Source organism: Thunnus albacares, chromosome 4 (assembly GCF_914725855.1).
Source record: "Thunnus albacares chromosome 4, fThuAlb1.1, whole genome shotgun sequence".
Classification (NCBI taxonomy): Eukaryota; Metazoa; Chordata; class Actinopteri; order Scombriformes; family Scombridae; genus Thunnus; species Thunnus albacares.
This window is the reverse complement of record NC_058109.1, coordinates 31,090,213-31,108,331: the sequence shown is the minus strand read 5'-3', so window position 1 is coordinate 31,108,331 and position 18,119 is coordinate 31,090,213. Positions and strand designations below refer to the sequence as shown.

At 40.5% G+C, this 18,119-nt stretch overlaps 1 protein-coding gene across 5 annotated transcripts in view; it reads right to left on the bottom strand.

The window, feature by feature from the left end:
* The window catches only part of chl1b (cell adhesion molecule L1-like b), a 61,224-nt gene extending 43,375 nt beyond the window's left edge, over nt 1-17,849 (bottom strand). For all 5 annotated transcript variants that reach the window (XM_044348913.1, XM_044348914.1, XM_044348909.1 and 2 more), the window contains exon 1: nt 17,484-17,849. The gene's annotated coding sequence lies outside the window, so the exon portion shown is untranslated. The remainder of the gene's footprint in view (nt 1-17,483) is intronic.
* Nucleotides 17,850-18,119: the final 270 nt, after the last annotated feature.

Here is an 18,119-nt window from a genome sequence, read left to right as displayed (position 1 = left end):
GAGGACGTACTCTAAAATTTCTGGTTTTAATTAATTTTGAGAGAATATTTGAGGGATGGTGTCCATGTAAAAGATTTTTGAATTGCCAACTCTTATTTGTCACTGATCCAACTCATTTTAACAGAAAGGTGTACTGTAATCATGCATGATACTTCAAATGCTGGCGCAATATAGATTTGTTTTGTGGTTGGGACCACATCCCAGTAACAGGTTGGCCAGCGGCGAGCAGGGCACACAGCTGACCTCCCTGTAGCTCCATGTGGTGGCTGTATAATCAGGTTAACTGATGACTGAACCAGCGGCATTGTGAACTCGACAACAAGCCACCCAAAGGCAAACAAAAAAAAGAGTAAGGTCTTTTTCACTGAAAGGTACAAGCCACCTCAATCTAATGATTCCTTTTGATATACATGTCAATAGATTAAAAGTGTCAATGATGTAATGGTGAGGATGCAGTGTACACACAACACTGAGTAAGAAAAGAAATGGGGAACAATGACAACAAAAGGTGGCTCATCAAAAAGGATGTACCATTGACTGGGCAATGGTACAGTGAATCAGATTTTTGTGATGAAACAATAGCAGTCCACTTGTTCATGGCAGGATGCCCAAATATTTGACTGATCTGTTCTAGACTACTGCTTTGAACAGAAGCCTTTTGACGGTGTGGGAAAGATACATGTATGCTGTATACATTTACATTCAGTTCTTACAGCTCATAATTTTTGTTTTTACAAAATAAGTACAGGAATATATTATATATATTATTATTATAACCAAACTGAAATCAAAAGTTGAAAAAAACTAAAAAATAAACACTGATAAATTATTGGGCCGCTGTAAAAGAGTTTATCTTAATACACTTCTACAAAAGAGGAGTGTGTTTCCTCAAGGACACAAAAATTTTGCCTAGTAGGCGTAATTGAAGTCTTTGAATTGCTTAAATGATCCAACAGTAATATTGCTTGAGGAAAGACAAGGGAAATGTACTCCCACGCAGTAATTCACTCCTGTTGAAAAGTGGCACTGATGGCAGCTTGTCACTCTGTTGTCCAAGCATTGCACAGTCAATTTACTCTAATGTTCATTGTGCACTTTCTATCCAATCATCAATAGCACTATTGGGAGTGTAGTCTTGAGAGATTGTATCTCATCCTCTGAATAGTTCACTAATGTCGGTCCAAACTGTGCAAACAGCTGTATGCTGTACGCTTTAGATCATGAAATGACATATTGAAAATGGAATTAAGAGTTGAGAGAAAAGTTTGATGTACTCTGTTGTCTAATCATTTGAACTGGTCAATACAACATTGAACCCATTCCACAGGTTGGCCAGAATGTCACGCAAGAAATACCTTTTGAGCAGTTGACATATTATCAATCCAAAAAGACCTGGAGGCTCAGCAGACTGCCTTCCAACACACATCCAGATAAGAAGTAATTACTTTCCCTCACAATCACTAAACCCTGCTTGCCCTTCATTTATTTGCTTGCAGAAAGTTCCTCCAATACAGAACCTTGTGTTAACATCATTTACATATAGGAGCACATAGTTACTGGAATTCAATATAACCCACTGAAATGGTCAACAATGTTCCAATGGTAGCACCTGTGCTATTGGTCATTTTTTATTGCCTCTTTTTTCCCTTCAACCAGTCAACAAAGTCCATGACTACACTGATGTGGGGGTTGTTACAGTAACAAAACCACACAATGCCAGTAACTTTGTTTAGATATTTTAAATGTCACGGCCCAAGCTCCATTCTTAACAGAGGTTTCAGTCACTGAAGACATTGTGAAGAAAAGAAACCTTAATGTTCGACATGACATAACATGATTGCATGCACCTTCCAGAAAGAGAATAGGGGACTCAGATGCCCTGTTCCCCAGGAAACCAGCAGTCTTGTTGTCATATTTCTCGTGGTCTGGCTTTTTCATGCAGTCCCAAGCCACAGCCACCATTAGGATGGACTATGCCATGTCGTGACATGGGAACCCTTATAAGCGTGTTAAGAGCCGGAGGCATTAGCATTTTGGACGCTACTGAATAGAGGCATTTGTTCCTCTTCCTGTGCCTCCCTGAAAGACTCTATTAAAGAGAGGTTTAGGAATTGCTCTGTTTTGGACATATTGAAGTTAGGGTAGCATGGAGAGAACATTTGACATCGGAATTTCCAAGAAAATTTGTTCTTCTTATTCAGTAGTTTTGCACAATACTTTTCTTTTTAAATTATTTGTATATGGACATATAAAAATGTCACTAATAAAAGGAATATATATATATAGTAAATATAATCACCCTTTTTGTTTGCTGCCAGTGCCTGTAAAAGTTTGAAAGGCAACTTTTATTCTACATAACTACTGTTTGCTGAATATTGTTTGCCCTACTAGGTTACTGCATGACTGAAGGGGGTTTGGCTCAAATAGAGCAAGTCAATAAAAGCAGACTGTGCTTCATTTATGACCTTTTCTAGCTGTGACAGAGGACAAAATCGACCACATATCCAAAAGAAAATACATCTGCTTTCATTAGGACCATAATAGTGACTATTAACACTTCAAATGACACTTTTTTCCCACATACCTCCAGATGTAACATGTCATGAAGACAGAAGTGCTTAATTGATTCCACCATTTTGCTTTTTAGAAAACTGGTAACAGACCAAGCAGAATTCCTCTCTGCTGCTTGATTAACAAAGGCTTTGATTGATCTCTGAGTCTATCTCATCATGTGGTCACAGCAGGATCTGCGGTCAGTCTGACGCATTCTCTTCACCGTCTGAATTCCTAGCTTTCATCTCAAAACTATTAACAGTTTATGTCTGACATTTGAAATGACTACATCATCCATAATGCATATTCCTCAGCTGTGCCTAATGATGAACAATGGTGGGTACGCTGCATCTTACCAACATGCGTACACCTTTCAGAAGGCCTTGATTCTGTATCACCAGTTGTCCGCAGTGCCCAAGCGCTCATCTGCTAATCCAGAATGAGGTTATTGAAAAACAGAATTGACCAAAATACAAGTGAACTAGATACAGTATACCTCTCTAGCAGGCAATTGTAAACACATGAGTAGTAGTAGTAGTTTTTGAGTTGTTTTGTGTTGTTGGAATGAAATTTGTGATATTGGTTCTATTATATAGTAAGCAGATTAATGCTGATACTTGTGCTCCATGGATTTCTTCCTGTAGAGCAACCTTCTACCTTTATTTCAATACACTGATACCAAATTCGAGCATGTCTAAATCCCATCTAATCTGTAGCTTGGCAACTATTTTGAGGCTGCATTTGTAAATAGCAAGGCAGCAGGAAAAAGACTATCAAAGGACAAGTTTGTCAAAGGACATTTAGAGAGAAACTGTGAAGTAGGCTAAAGGGTTACTTCATACCATTTAATTACATTGGACTAGTGAATGTAGCCTTCTGCCAGCTAGGGCTGGGTATTGTTCAAAAATTTTTGATACAAGTGCGGAAACCTTGACTTCGATACCAATCTTTAATTTTGTTTTCAGCTCCTTGGCATTTTAACACACTAAGCACTAAGCACACACTTAAGCAGTTTCATAACATAAAAAAAATATAAACCTATTTACCACAATCACTTTCACACTTTCATATCAAGCTAATCTTAGCACAACAAACAATTCAACCCATAATGTCAGCTGGAAGTCTGGATGTGGCACCCAGCATGTGCTGTGACTGTAATGACATTCAAACTCACCAACTAGGAAAACTCACTAGTTTTAATGTTGGTTAGTGTTAAAGAGAAAGAGTGTTGAGTGTCTCTGTACAGCTAGTTAACATTAGCATAAATAGTTTTATTACTTTGCTTTATGACAGTTGTTTTATGTAGTATATTGTCTGTTAATGCTAGCTGGGTTAACAGCTCAAAACATAGCAAGTGGAGGCAGCAATAGCATCTACAATAGCTTCATCAGAAACAGGAGGTTGGACCAAAACACAAACCCTGCAGGTAAGACAAGACGAAGCTGTATTAAAGTATGGAAGATGATGATATTGCCTATCGTTTGACATCAAAACAGCGGTGGTACGGCGGCTGGCAGCAGCTGCTAACGTAGCAAAGCAGTCTCTATGTGACCACAATACTGAACATAACAACATACAAGTTCACAGCTAACGTTAGCCAAGCCTGGCGCTGTTGTCATATTCGCAAGCCGCCAAACCACTGCTGTCCAGGTCCAACCTCTTGTTACTGATGAGGCCGCTGTAAATGCTGTTGCTGCCTCCACCATTACTGTTTGTGTTGAGAAGCTATAGCCGGATGTTCTGGACAGCTCTGCTCATGTTAGGCATCCAAATTTGGTACCAAATGACAAGGCATTATTCGATACTCAATAGTATCAAAGCGATTTGGTCAATGTGAAAAAGTATCGAAATCCAGTACCCAGCTTCACTTCCAGCACACCCAGTTATGTATTTATTTTGTCATTTGCAACACAATGCAGTACATCTGGATAATACTGATGAGATTACCCTTACTGGTCAGGAATCAACAGTAATATGATTAAACCCATAAAATTAGAGCCGGGCTGATATATCGGAGGGTTGATGATATTAGTGGATATTGGCTTAACAAAGACAGATTGGTATCACAGTTCATGTGAGCTGGCAGAGCAGCATATTACAGATGAGAAGGTTATTCTTCAACTGTAAAATACTATGTTTTAGCGCAGTATTTGTCACTACACTTTGATCATCAAAACTAAAGAAATATCAGCTGATATATTGTCCTTACAATATTTTTGTCCAGAAAATCGTTATCAGGATCCCAGCCTCTGCTTCATATGAGTAATTGATTTTATGGAATATGAGTATTGATCAGCATCAGGTAGGACAGTGTACAGCCATCGGGCTAATCATTATCAGTGGCACCCTATTTTACAGAATCATATTGGGTTCATTAGTCCAAACATAAATCATGATTTATTTGGGATGAAATCCTGATAAATCCAGCTAAACCACATAGAAAACCAAGCACTTTCTTTCTACAACCAATCTGGTTATCCCTATAAGTGACTAATGCAAAAAAAATTAAAATAAAAGCATGAGGCCATAAATGAACACAGTCTGTGTGCCCTGGCATCAATGAGGCAACCTTTTCAGTGGCCAGGACAACAGGGAACCACGCTAATATAATTCTACCTATGACATAACATGACAATTTACCACAAGCTCTCAGGGGCACACAGAGTTAAATTACTGTGAAAGCTTATTGATTAGTAAAGTGTATATTTGGAAGAGGGGATGATTGTGTCTAAAACTAGGGAAAAGGCCAAGCACAATGAATATAGGTTTGTCAGTGAAGAGATCATTTGGATGGCTGAAAATCTATTGCCACAACAAAAACAACAGAAGGGGGTTAGACTACATCTGCCTTTGCATGTAATTGGGAAAAGACAGCCATGTAAAGCTTTTCACCATGACTGAAGAAATGAACAAACATGATGAATGTGCCTTGTCATGACCCTGTATTGATTTTCAAATATTGCATTTAACACTTTCTTGAAAAATAGAGGCAATAAATCTTCATTCTACTAAAATATGCATGCAGATATTTACTACCGCACCTTTTGATGCTGGAACATTTTCCGTTTGAAGATGCTTATATGGCAGTTCGAAATCTTAAAACACAATTAGGAGTCCAGGGAAAGCACATCTACAGCACATCAATTTTACCAGCCCCATCCCCCCGTTTAACACTGCCACCACTGTTTGTCTCTTCTCCCCGCTCCCCCCCTTCTCAATATTGAAACGAGTAAACAACGCCATCTTTTCCAGCATTTAAATGAAGATAAACGAGGACAAAACTCCCCAATTAGCCTCCTTTGATGATTCAAGAGTGGTTGAAAGAGGACATTGCCACTAATGCACTCATGGTGGCTCCTGGCTACAAAGGTTCCTACATCCTGCATCCGGCTTTAAAGCGAGATAGGAACTGTGAATTCATCTTTCTTCAGTTAATTCATGTGTTCACACCCTCAAGTCTCAGATGAGCCCTCTGAATGTGCCGAGGCAGCAGAACGGGGACAGCCATTAGTGTCCACAGCAGTGCAGCTTTAATGATGATGGCTGTGGACTTGCTGTGCTCTGCATTCTGGGAACCAGAGCTCCCAGCTCTGGTCAGATAGGGAAAGTGTTCCTCAACATGCTCTTCTGTAGATAGTAACCTTGCTGTATTTACTGGGTCAAGACAGGAACCAAACGGCTCAGAACAACATCTCTTTGATGCACTGAAGCACATACAGCTTTGATCAAACTTGTTTGTTCTGTGTCTCTTCCATGTAAATGCTTTACACCGCTGTTTACACCCTTAGCTTTATATCTCTGTATATAAAAACAGGCATTCAACGCAACACTTAGCAGAGAAAGCATCTATACATTTAACAAATCAAAGCAGCAGACTCCAGTGGCCAACCCCACCCTTCAACCTGGGTGCTGTGTACTGACAGTGACAGAAAAGCAAGTTTAATGGCCCCACATCCTGCTGTAACACAGCAGCAGGAAACTGGAGACATGCAGACTTATAAATCAGCCTTTGTGTGGGGGGGAAAAAGCGTTTTGAAACCATTTTCACCACTTATTGAGCAAAACAAATCCCTCTCTGGTTGCTGCTGGAGCCAGTGTGGGGTCTTTTCAGCCTGAGCATCATAATGGAATTCCCCCACCTAGAGCTATGCTTATGGTTGGCTTGATCAGTATTGGCCCCCATTTCACAATTCACAGAAAAGAGACAGATAGTCGTGACTCCACTGGCAATACATGCCCTCCCAGCAACAGTATGCTCCTCCAGCTACATACAATATGAATTACCACGCAGACAGTCCCTATACAGTAGATGAATATCCATTACTCACACCAGTTTTTTTTTTTTTTTCCATCTCTCCAGGGTAGCACACATGCAGTCACAAAATGATGTAGGAGGGTACAGACCTAGTAGATTGTTTTATCTTTTTTCAACTAATTATTTCAATCACAGCTGCTCTGCCATCTGTGTTAGAACACAATGGTACAAAATTAAGATTTCATTTGCAACCACTATCAATGTTTAACATTAACAGACCACCACTGTGAAATAAATTATTAACTAACCTCATAAAAAGCCTCCAGTTAAGATTAGATGTTGAAGATGTTTGATCTGTGCACGTTTAGCAAAATGCCAAGTGCAAACATCATCCTTGTAATTTACATCTTCCGGATGCAGCAGGTCAAAATATCACAGCTGTGGTTGCTGGAAAAATCCTTCTTTTTTCACTGTGATGCTAACATGCCTCCTTCAGCTTACAAACTGAGCATCAGTCTCTCTTTGTGAAGTTAAGATACACTCCCACACACACTCACTCTATTTGAATAGTTCTTTACACTCTGGTCGTGTAGCGAATGAGAGGAAGGATGTTGTTTACTTCATGATTGAGATAGCTAAAACCGATCCCAAAGAGAAGCAGCTTTGGTCTAAACAGCATTGAAAAATGAGGGTTGTGTGAAAGGGAATAAAAGTGTGGCCACTGTTGCAAGACCTACATTTAAGTTCTTTGAGAGCCAGCAAACTATGTTCGTGTTCACTGGAGGGAATGTGGTCTGCTCCATTATGAGCATGGGAACGGCACAATACACAGGGTTAATAGCAGTCCTTTTGGCACACTTTCGACCCCAGCTAAAATCCCATCACACTGCAGGTGGTAAAGAAAAAGAGAGGCTCAAGTATTAAAGAGGCCTCCGTGTGTCAGTAATGACATTCGACACGCAACAACAGAGGAAGAGCTGCCTGTAACCTTCAAACTCTCGGCACCTCTACCACTGGTGAACCACAGGAAGAAGCAGAGCCATCTGTAACTTTGGCTTGGCTGCAAATGGGGAACCAGGGACCTGTTCACTGCTCAGGGATATGATCCAAATGTTTCAACAGCAGGTGAGTTATACCACACAGCACAGCCATGGGGGCCTATATAGCACCAGCTTAACAAGAAGACAAGAATACGCACCCTGGGGGAATCAGACCTGTGGACAGACTTTCATGAGGACATGTTAGCCAGGGCTTCACCCACTTCACACTCTGAGAAGGATAATCATGAATCCATGATACATGATGGAAACTGTGGCTCAGCTGGGCCAAGTACCTGTTAGAAAGGGATTACTGAGGTGTAAAATGGTTTAAAAAACAGGAGGTATGAATTTGTTATCTGTAGTGGAGGGGGGGGCACACGTGAATTCATCAACTGTCAGAAAACTGACAGACCTCAAGGCTAATGGTGTCAATTATACTTGCTTTCTGGAGGGATCTCTGCAAACATCCTGTGTCAAACTGTCATCCCATGAACACCATGGCCTCCTAAATTACCATGACCCCTGCAGAGCCTGCAGCCTCTTTGCACGATTATTTTTGTAAGGTGGATAAATCACAGAGGTTGTCATCAACATGATTTGAAAAGGCTTCAAATTATTAAATATATTTTCAAGTGAAATCACACACTTAACAGGTATTACTCACCCTTTTAGTGACACTGGAACTATGGGAAACAGCAAAACCCATTTTAGCTTTGGAGCACATGCAAAAATGTGTTAGAACATGTCAGTCAGCGTTACAAGTCGATCTGCAATATAGTTTCATAAGAGCCCTGTGTAGTGGCACATTTCTGCCGTAGTGCAGCTTTACCTTGGTTCTAGAAATGTTCAGTTCACAGGAACACCGTTTTATATTTTCTTTGAGTTTAATTTTCTTTCCAAAGTGAAGAAATCTTTTTTTCTCTATACAACAATTAATTCATGAGAAAAGCCATCAAGCATGACTGACTAGAATTTAATCTGCAGTTGTGAGAAAATTTGTGAGACACAAGTGGTCTGTGGCTGGTGTGTGGCTCGAGTACACTATGAAACAAAGTTAGACTATGATTTCACTGAATAATAATCCTGCTTTTGTTATCATACACACGGCAGATGCAAGAGAATTAGAGGCAAAGCCGTTGACAAAACTCTGTCACTCTCTCAAGAAATAAATCACAGCGGCATGAAGTCAATTTAAATGCAAATGTCAATGTTTAAGACAACAAACTGCCTACAGTACTGTATCTCAAGGGATTGCGGTGCTGAGGGTGAATCACACAACTGAAGACCACCCTGACGTTCTTACCGGGAAGATGACACACTGCCTCTAGCTCGTGACACACCACAGGAAACCGGAAGGGTCAGCAGAAAGCCACGGAGAAGTGAGTATCCATCCAGACAGAAAAGCCTGTGTTACATGTCACATGAAGACTGATGGGAGTATTCCCAGTCTGAAGCCCAGGATATCAAAGTAGGATTTCTCTAGGATCACCTCTATTGATCTGTTTTTGTTTCTCAAAGCCATCGCTCCAAGCCTTTAAGCCATTTCAAACTGCCAAAGCACTCACATTGAAATGGTGTAAGGTCTGTTTACACACAAACTGTAGATTTTGACTGAGCTGAAAAATCTGGCTCCACTTGCCCAGAGTGACGTGCATTCTGTTTTAACCTGACCACAGCCTGAACCACTGCAGTATTTAATGAACCTGAACCAGATTAAACCCAGATTTTTATCACAGCCCACAGTTGAAGAGTTGAACTATGTCTTTTTACAGCATATGGCAAATGGTTACACTGTCTACATTTTACACGCAAATATCTCAGGGCTCACAAGGCAGAATTCAACCAACTTCTAATCTGAAACTCACTTATCAGCATAATTAAGACACACATTCTGAGAATTATTATCACCTCCAGTTTGAATATCTAAAGCTTAAAACACACCTTTACACCAGTTAACAGAAAAAAATAATCTGTCTTCTACTTTGGACATTTTCAATTGAGCATAAATTTTACCTAAAACAATTTGTTAGATAGAGTAATACCAGTGCAATCCCAGATAAGAGGATTCTAAATTGAAGAATGTAGGCACACAAGCCACAATAACCAATTATTGGGCTGCAGGGCACTGTTTTTATCTGTAAAGTATTTGTTCCTCTTAATACCATCATGGTTAGTCTGAAATAAACATCTGTTTCTTGCCTCCAACATATCTGTTTTACTTTGACATAGTAAATTAGCATTTGGCTGATAATCATGCATTGCCTCTGTGACAGAATAATGTCATCATTATTTTCCTAAACCGCGCCCTTTGGCATATTTTCCTCTTAGGTTCTGTGTTTTTTTTAAACTGGTTTATTTCAGATTGTGTATTTGCCTCTGCTCTGAAGAAACACATTTCACACACATTGCATAAAAATCTAGTCTGTTTTCACTGTTGGGATCATGACCAATAGAAAGACCCTGGAGCTGTAGTTCTAAAGAAACAAAGCAAATATGCTATTTTGAAAAAAACTTAAAAGCATTGTAGGAAGAGCGTGTGTGAGTCTAACTGTGGAACTATTGATTACTATTGTAATCTATTTACTTTTATTTTCTACTATTTTTCTACTACGAAAGAGAAACAAGATTTAAACAGATGAGGCCATGTACAATATTCACAAAACACATCAAAAGTGTACATACAATATTTTATCTACTTCACTATCCTCTGAAAGTAAAACAATGTTCCAAGATACTGCGTTACAGTGTTTTCATGCTTTTTTCTAAAAGGAAGATAATTCCGATCGTGGTGTATGCTAATTGGTTGGAATTTCATAATGAGCACTACACTCAGATTTAGCTTTTCTCTAGTAGTTGTGTTCAGGAAAGCCTGCATTACACTGATTAGCTAATGCAATTAAACAGTATTTACCCCTACCGCTGCCCTCTTGTGTGTTCCAATGAGACAATAGGACTAAAATGCTTAGTAATTTAGCACCAAGCTATTCAACATCATAACAGCTAGCTATACCTAACCACAATGAGATCTTGTGACTGGTCTCGTTTTGCCAGCAAAACCATCCCCTGACACTCATTAAAACTCCACTGTAAACCGCAGAAAATGTTACAAGGTGAGATTGTTTGCAATCCAGTATGAGGCCATAAAAACGTGTTCTGTAAGGAGTCTTGGTTTCTACCCAAAAAATCTGACACTGTAAAAATAATGAGGTCAAGAAGGTCTGTAGTTCATAGCTGGTGGTCTGCAGGGTCACACTTGTAAAAATGGAGAGTGGAGCTCCCCCAAGCTGATGAATTAATTTGGATTTGTACCAGCTTGGCAAGATTACTGCACTCAACATTTGCTCTATCTGGGGGTGAGTACATTAAGAAACAGACATGCTGAGTTCTGGCTCTTTGTGGAAAACCCTAAAGGGCAACTGCAAAGACTTTCGGAAACTATCTCGTTACTGAATGTACATTTTAAATATAAAATGTTAGCCTACATTTTAACAGTTACGTTCTGACACATACAAAGGACTTCTATGAACTTGCGACAAAATTGTGCACCTCATGGCCGATGACAGCACCAGACTATTCAAAATGTTATATTGTGAATGAAGGTCTATAAAATCTTGTATCCCCATTAGGAGGGAAAGATTAGGTCATATGATGCTTGCACATTCTCCAACTATGATTGGCCCTTAAAGACAATTTGGGACAAATGAATGCTGCAACAGAAAACAAAATAAGGATTACAGTTCCTGCTCAGGTGTTAGCCCACTTAGCAAACTGACCACTCAGCAGCTTAGCCTCTTTGTTCCCTGATTCTAATCATGCTTGATCTGCTCTCTAATCTTCAATTTGGAGGATAGTGCTGTGTTTGACTCCAGGCCTCATTGGGACAGTAAACAGGCTCTTACTATGCAGAGCAGATACCAGGGTTCACATGTTCACACCAAATCAACATACATGGAGGTGCACTGGCCTGGGGCTCCCAGTCGTCCACTTACAGTACCCAACACGGTGTAATGAGGTCCCGAGGGAAGCCTCTGGATGTAGAGCACTGCTGGCCTCACAGCAGACCCTGTCACACAGACACATACTACTCACCTACTGCTAGACAGACTGCCAGAGCACATAAGGGATTTATTATCTCACACAAACGATCAAGTACACATTTTGTACACTAACATATCACAATTTTGAAAACAACCTCTTTTTTGAGTATTTTTGACCTCACACTCTTCAGTGATTTTCTCAAGTTTGTAAACTATGACGAGGTTTTAGTGAACAAATGTAATGGAGTGAGCTACCTGACCTTATTTTATCTCCAGATTACTCAACTGAGTTGGTTCTCATTTGATTTACAGATGACTGTGACAACATTATGGCAAACAAAAGTAGCTATTCTTTGTGCAGATGATCACTATGTACACATGAAATTCAATAGTTATCTGAAATCATATGTTTGAGGGGAAAATTAATCACCAACAATTTTGATAATCAGGTAACATTTAAGTGATTTATCAAGCCAGATGCAAAACATTTTCAGGTTCCATCTTCTCAACAATAAGAATTTGCTGCCTTTCTCTGTTTTATGTCATTGTAAATTAAATATGTCGGGATTTTGGACAAAACAAGCAATATGAAGCTAACATCTCAAGCTCCGAGAAATTGTGATGGGCATTTCCATCAAACAGTACCACTATCATGGTAAGAGGCATGTTTCACGTCTGTCCTGGTACGTTCTCTGTGTCCTCTGCCTGTCACATGTGTCCTCCCTCATCCTCGGTGCCCTTCACTTCCACCTCCCAAGGGTCCCCCTGGAACCTTATCCATGCAGCCACACACAATACCCTTCATGGGACACAAAGCCAATGATACTGCGTTCCCCGGTTCTATTCTTTACATTTGTCACTTTTATTCCTCTGCTCTTTGTTCGCCTTACCTCTGTATGCATGAGTTATCCCAAATTGAGCCTGCAATTGAAATGGAAATCATCCCTGTGTCCCAGTGACTTTAGGGCAATAACTTCTTACTCTTCGAGGCATAGCTGTCATGTTTGTTGTTCCTTGGAGAATCTTATGGTGGTGTTGCCCTTTTCACCAAGGTTTTTAACATAAACATTGAATTTAGAGGATATGTACCCTGTGATATAACAGCAGTGTTATAAATCTTAGCAGGCATACAAGAATCGGGACAATAAGATTGGGAAATGAGTTTGAAGCTGACAGCAATGCACAGTGGGATTAAAATTCCTCTCATAAAACATCCCCATATTTGGTTCTCTTTATTGGTTATGGTTTTCATGTGAGCATAATCTAAATTGATTATTAAACGTAAATTAAACGTAAAACTTACAATTTTCTAAAGCAATAGGAGGCAGGAATAATAACCACACATATTGTCTTTCATTGAATCCAACAGAGGATGGAAAATTCCCATGAAAAACACATGGCAGCCTGAGGAGAGGATAATAACACAACAAGTGGAAGATGTGTGTAAATGTTGTCGCTTGAACAACATCAACGAGACATTTTTATTTTTTCTGAATGATGACACGTAAACACAAGACATTATGAAAAGATGTGAAATGCGTGCAAGCTGTGCAGCTGGCAGCAATTGACAATATGTCTGGGTAACATGTTTGAGCTGTGGGAAAACAGTCTCAGTATCACAGCAAAAGAACAATGACACACTAAAATATACCTGCAGGCAGGGATATGTGGGTTGCACATGACCAATGTTGGATACTGACCTCTTATCCCCTCCTACTGGGAAAAGAAGCACTGAACATATGAGATAACATTGACCTCACCCCCAGTTTGCCCTTCAGTATTAACTTTACTGATTAATTGTCCGTGCAGTGCGAGAAGCCATTGATCATGTTCACCCAGTGGCACCAATGATGCAGTGGCCTGTTTAATAAGAAATAAACCTTGATTCTGATGATCGGCATCTCTTATCTTTGCATATCCTTTCCTCCGCCATCCCCCATCAGAGGCTGCAAGGAGGGAATCATTTCCAACACTCCTGTATCTCCTCTGAACCGGTCACAGGTATCATAAAAAAATGTAGTAAATAAATATGCACATTGCCAGAGAGCAGGCAAGGAAATGAATATTTCATGTTACCAAACACATTTCCAGAACATACTGGCTAGAGTGTGCCTTTCCGGCTGTCATCGGTAACAAACATGAAAGAGGAGGACTCAGGTAAGGCATAGCGCCGCAGCACTCTCAACTCCGCCTGCAGCACAGGGAGCACGAGCCATCACTGTAATTGCTTGTAGTGCTGGAGCCTGAGCTGAACCTCAATTAGAGCCTGGGTACTTGGTAGGCTCCACACCTTCCCGCCGTGTCTGCCAGCCACACCGGGAAACACACTCTAACATCTCAACACCATCGGGCATCAGTGCAATGTTTGTCTTCATCATAGTTTAGGTTTACACTTTATACCCATGGATCAGCATACCTGTTCACACGGCTGTAAGCCAGACTCATCCTAGAGATCACGTTTTTGCGTTACCTGCAGTGACACATTCTAGATGGGGTGATAACAGGGCGGCAATTAGTCTGATGCTGCAATTCACTCCTGCTCACTGTTGGCAGGCTGCTTTTTCTAATCTCTAATAGCCATCTGATACTCCCGATTCCAACAGACAGACCAAATTATACCTTGAAATTACATTGCTGATGCTGCTAAGAGATGCGTCTACTACAGACTGTGCACAGATAAGACACCGACAAATACTTTGGAGTGGTTCAAGTTTACAAATCAGGCATATGACTAAATAGAAAAGGTAGAAATGCAGACATGCTATATTAGTTAATAAACCGTCTAAATCAAATAGGAAAAATCCAGGTTTCAGTGTTCTATGTCTCAGCTTACACACATGTATTACCGAGGGTGGGGTACTTGGCCACAATGAATCATACATCTTTCAGTCTGCACAGGTGTATGCAGCCTAGCCACAAAGAAAGAGCTCTCTGTGCCTCTCTCTTTCTCCATCCCACCCTCAACCCCCACCTCTCTCATGGTGTATACAGGACAATACAGCGCACACATGTACTGTAAGCACACCTGTATTAACAGGTAAAGCCCAAATCACAGCCAGCCTTCTATCTATCACATCTTTAATGCACTTCCTGCCTCAGAACGTGCTGCCAGTTTGTGATGCCTGTGCAAAAGACAAAAACAGCACAGCAAGGTGTGAGCCTGGACGTTTTTATCACATGTCTGTGTGGCTGAGTTTCAATCTGTGTGCACCAAAGAGAACCAGACACCACGCTGTGTAAAGCCTCACTGATGTGCAGGTGGAAGTCTGATCTGCATAGTTACAGTTACTGTGACAGGGTGTTTCTCAGCACATGAGCAGACATTTGTTATATATTCACAGTCAGCTGAGTGTGCCAGCCACAAACATGAAGAAAGAGTCTGTCTGCAGTTACAAAGGATGTTCTGTTTCCTGCATTTTGTAATCTAAATGATTAAAAGGATGAAAAAGGTCCATGAAATGCGTCAGTTTGGAGCTGCATATTAAGAGGGCTGGCTGACATGGACCGGCTGGGAGATGGTCGACACTTTGCTTGTCCAATTACTGGCTCTCGCTCAAATTGTTTGGTGAGAAGCATTCGACCTACTTCTGGACACAAAGCACCACTGCCCTGAATACAGAGAGGCTGGGGACCACGTGTGATGACAAGTGCCATTAGAGGCTCTTGTCTTTGGCCTAGAAATTAAATTCAGGCAAGTTACCTGGTGTGTGATAATTACGGACTATGAGTGCTGTTGTACCTATGTGCACATGGCATGCCCTGCTGGGATGAACAGGGGACAACATAAATAGGATCTGCTCTTCTTGAAGAGCAGCTTGAGATGATTACATTCACTAATGGCAGTCTGACCTTCAGAAGGTCTTTGTGTTTAACATTAAACAGCAGCACGATCAGTATCAGGAGGAGCAGCACTACTAGAACTGATAGAAGTGCTATGAGGAGTGGTGAGAATGTGTTTGTTTACAACACTAGACTTGTACATTTTTGGGAAATGTGCCACAAACGGTTACAGACAATATAGGCCAAGTTGATTGTGTTGTGAACAATAAAGCAGAAGCATCAAAAGGAATACAAATATAAAATTATGGGTAAACTATGAAACATTTCTGTTTCCTGGGATTCCCTCAAAGGCATCATCTGTAATGAGCCACCACACAACAACACTGAGGAAATCAACATTTGAATTTGCAGCACTTTCACACAGTGTGTGATAAATTTGCATACATTAGTTCATACAATATTCATACTGAGGGAATCACTATGTTAACCGCATGAGATATATCAGGTCTATAAATGCAACAAAGCACACAAGCCTAACGCACAACTGCTCCATCCACACCCCCATCAATTATCAAAGATATAGGTAACAACCACAACACCAATCTTCTGATTTAAACATCACTGTAATGTGCTTTTAATCACACTCATTGAAGTCTCATCAATCATTCTAATCTCGTGTCACGCATGCTTTACACTTGTGGAAGAGTACTGAATCTAATGAAGAGCAATTTCCTTAAGTATGGGAAATGATTAAAGAAATGGGAGGTATTTTGTCTGTGGAAACACCATTTTGTTTTGTTTTTTTCTCTAAAACACAAGCTTTGTCAGAGGCGTCAGCTAAGATGGACAAGGCCAGGAAAAAAAAAAGAATGCAAAAATTCACCTTTTCTCGATCTCAATCTGAGTAAAGTCTTACAGACTTTCAAGGCTGCTTCTAGTGCCATGTGACACCACTTACCTTTTCACAGTACAAGAATAAATCTGCTGAAATGGCATATAAGCACTTTCTCTATAAAAATCTGCACACAAGATAATAGTTACCAGGCTTACATAGATATCTGCATTTTTCCTACTATACTACAACTATTCCTGTGCCTGTCACTTGCAAGATGACATGACAGCGTTTATTGCCAATTCAGAATGAGATAATGCTATTCACCACATTGGGTGACAAGGTATGATTCAGTTCTGCGGTTCAGCTTTCAGCATAAGAGTCAGTGATAAGCAGGCTGAGATCACTGCTGTCATGGGCAGTGTAGTGGTGAATAAGAGGGATGACAAAGTATTATCCTCACTCAGTGATCACTATCAGGCATCACTACTCAGAAAGACATTCATTCATATTTGTCCACTGTAACATTATTTAGTTAATTTAAAATGGTGTGAGAGCTTCATGAGAACATTTTCTGCTAAAAGAGGAAAGAAGCAGTGTGAATTCAGCTCTTGCTAGGTGGGGTTAACCTGGTTAAGCTAGGTTAGCCCTCCACTAGTTCACCTCCCACATCTCTAGGTATGAGCAAAAATGTTGCTAGTTATTATTCCACTCATGAAAAAACTGACTATATTAAAACACCAGTCATGACCACATCTCCCTGTAACAAATTCTCCTCTTTTTTTTCCTCTTTTTATTTCAATTTTCAACCACCTGCCACGAAGAGTAGCATACATAGTCCACACAGGTGCCTCCTCGAATCAACTGAGCTCCGCCGTTGAGGGCTAGCTAAATTTGTAACAAGTGCCACAACTAAAAACTATATCAAAATTGATACACATATTTTACTCTAGCCAAATAAAAAAACAGAAATTCCAGACACTCACCTTCAGACGCAACTCATGTCGCGGCAGCCGTTCAGAAAGTTGAATTTTCTGCGCCGCTGGAAGAGGGCAGAGAGGGGTTTAACTGTTACGCCGCTTCGCTTCGCAGTTGGTCTGAACCGGAGTACCTCCTCCCCTCCCCTGGATGCTGCTACTATCGCTCCCCCCGCCTCTGGAAGCAGAAAAGTAATAGCGGTTTCTTCCTCCTCCTCCACAAAGACAGACTCAAAGAAAAGAAGGGACCCTATCGCAGTCAATAGGTTTTAGAAAAAAAAAGAACCCATGGCAACGCAGAAAAACCGTGCGCAACTTGCCCACGTTGTGACCGGGTTAAAGTGATCCCCAGCCCCCAAAACAGTGACAGCCACATTATCCCCAAGCTTCAGAATGGGCTGGTTTTAGTGGGAGGGGGCGGAGGAGAGGGGAGCACTAAACTCCACTGGGTGGATGCTGTTCAGATACGGATGGGAGAAAATAAGATTTAAATTTAAAAAACTGTTTCTGCTATTCTCAGTAGTGAGCTTGAGATACTTGATGTTCATTATATTCTATAGTGTATAATCTGGAATACCCTATCCCAATTCAGACATGTTAGGGATTCATTTATTAGTTTCCATTGGTTTTAATTACTTGTTATTG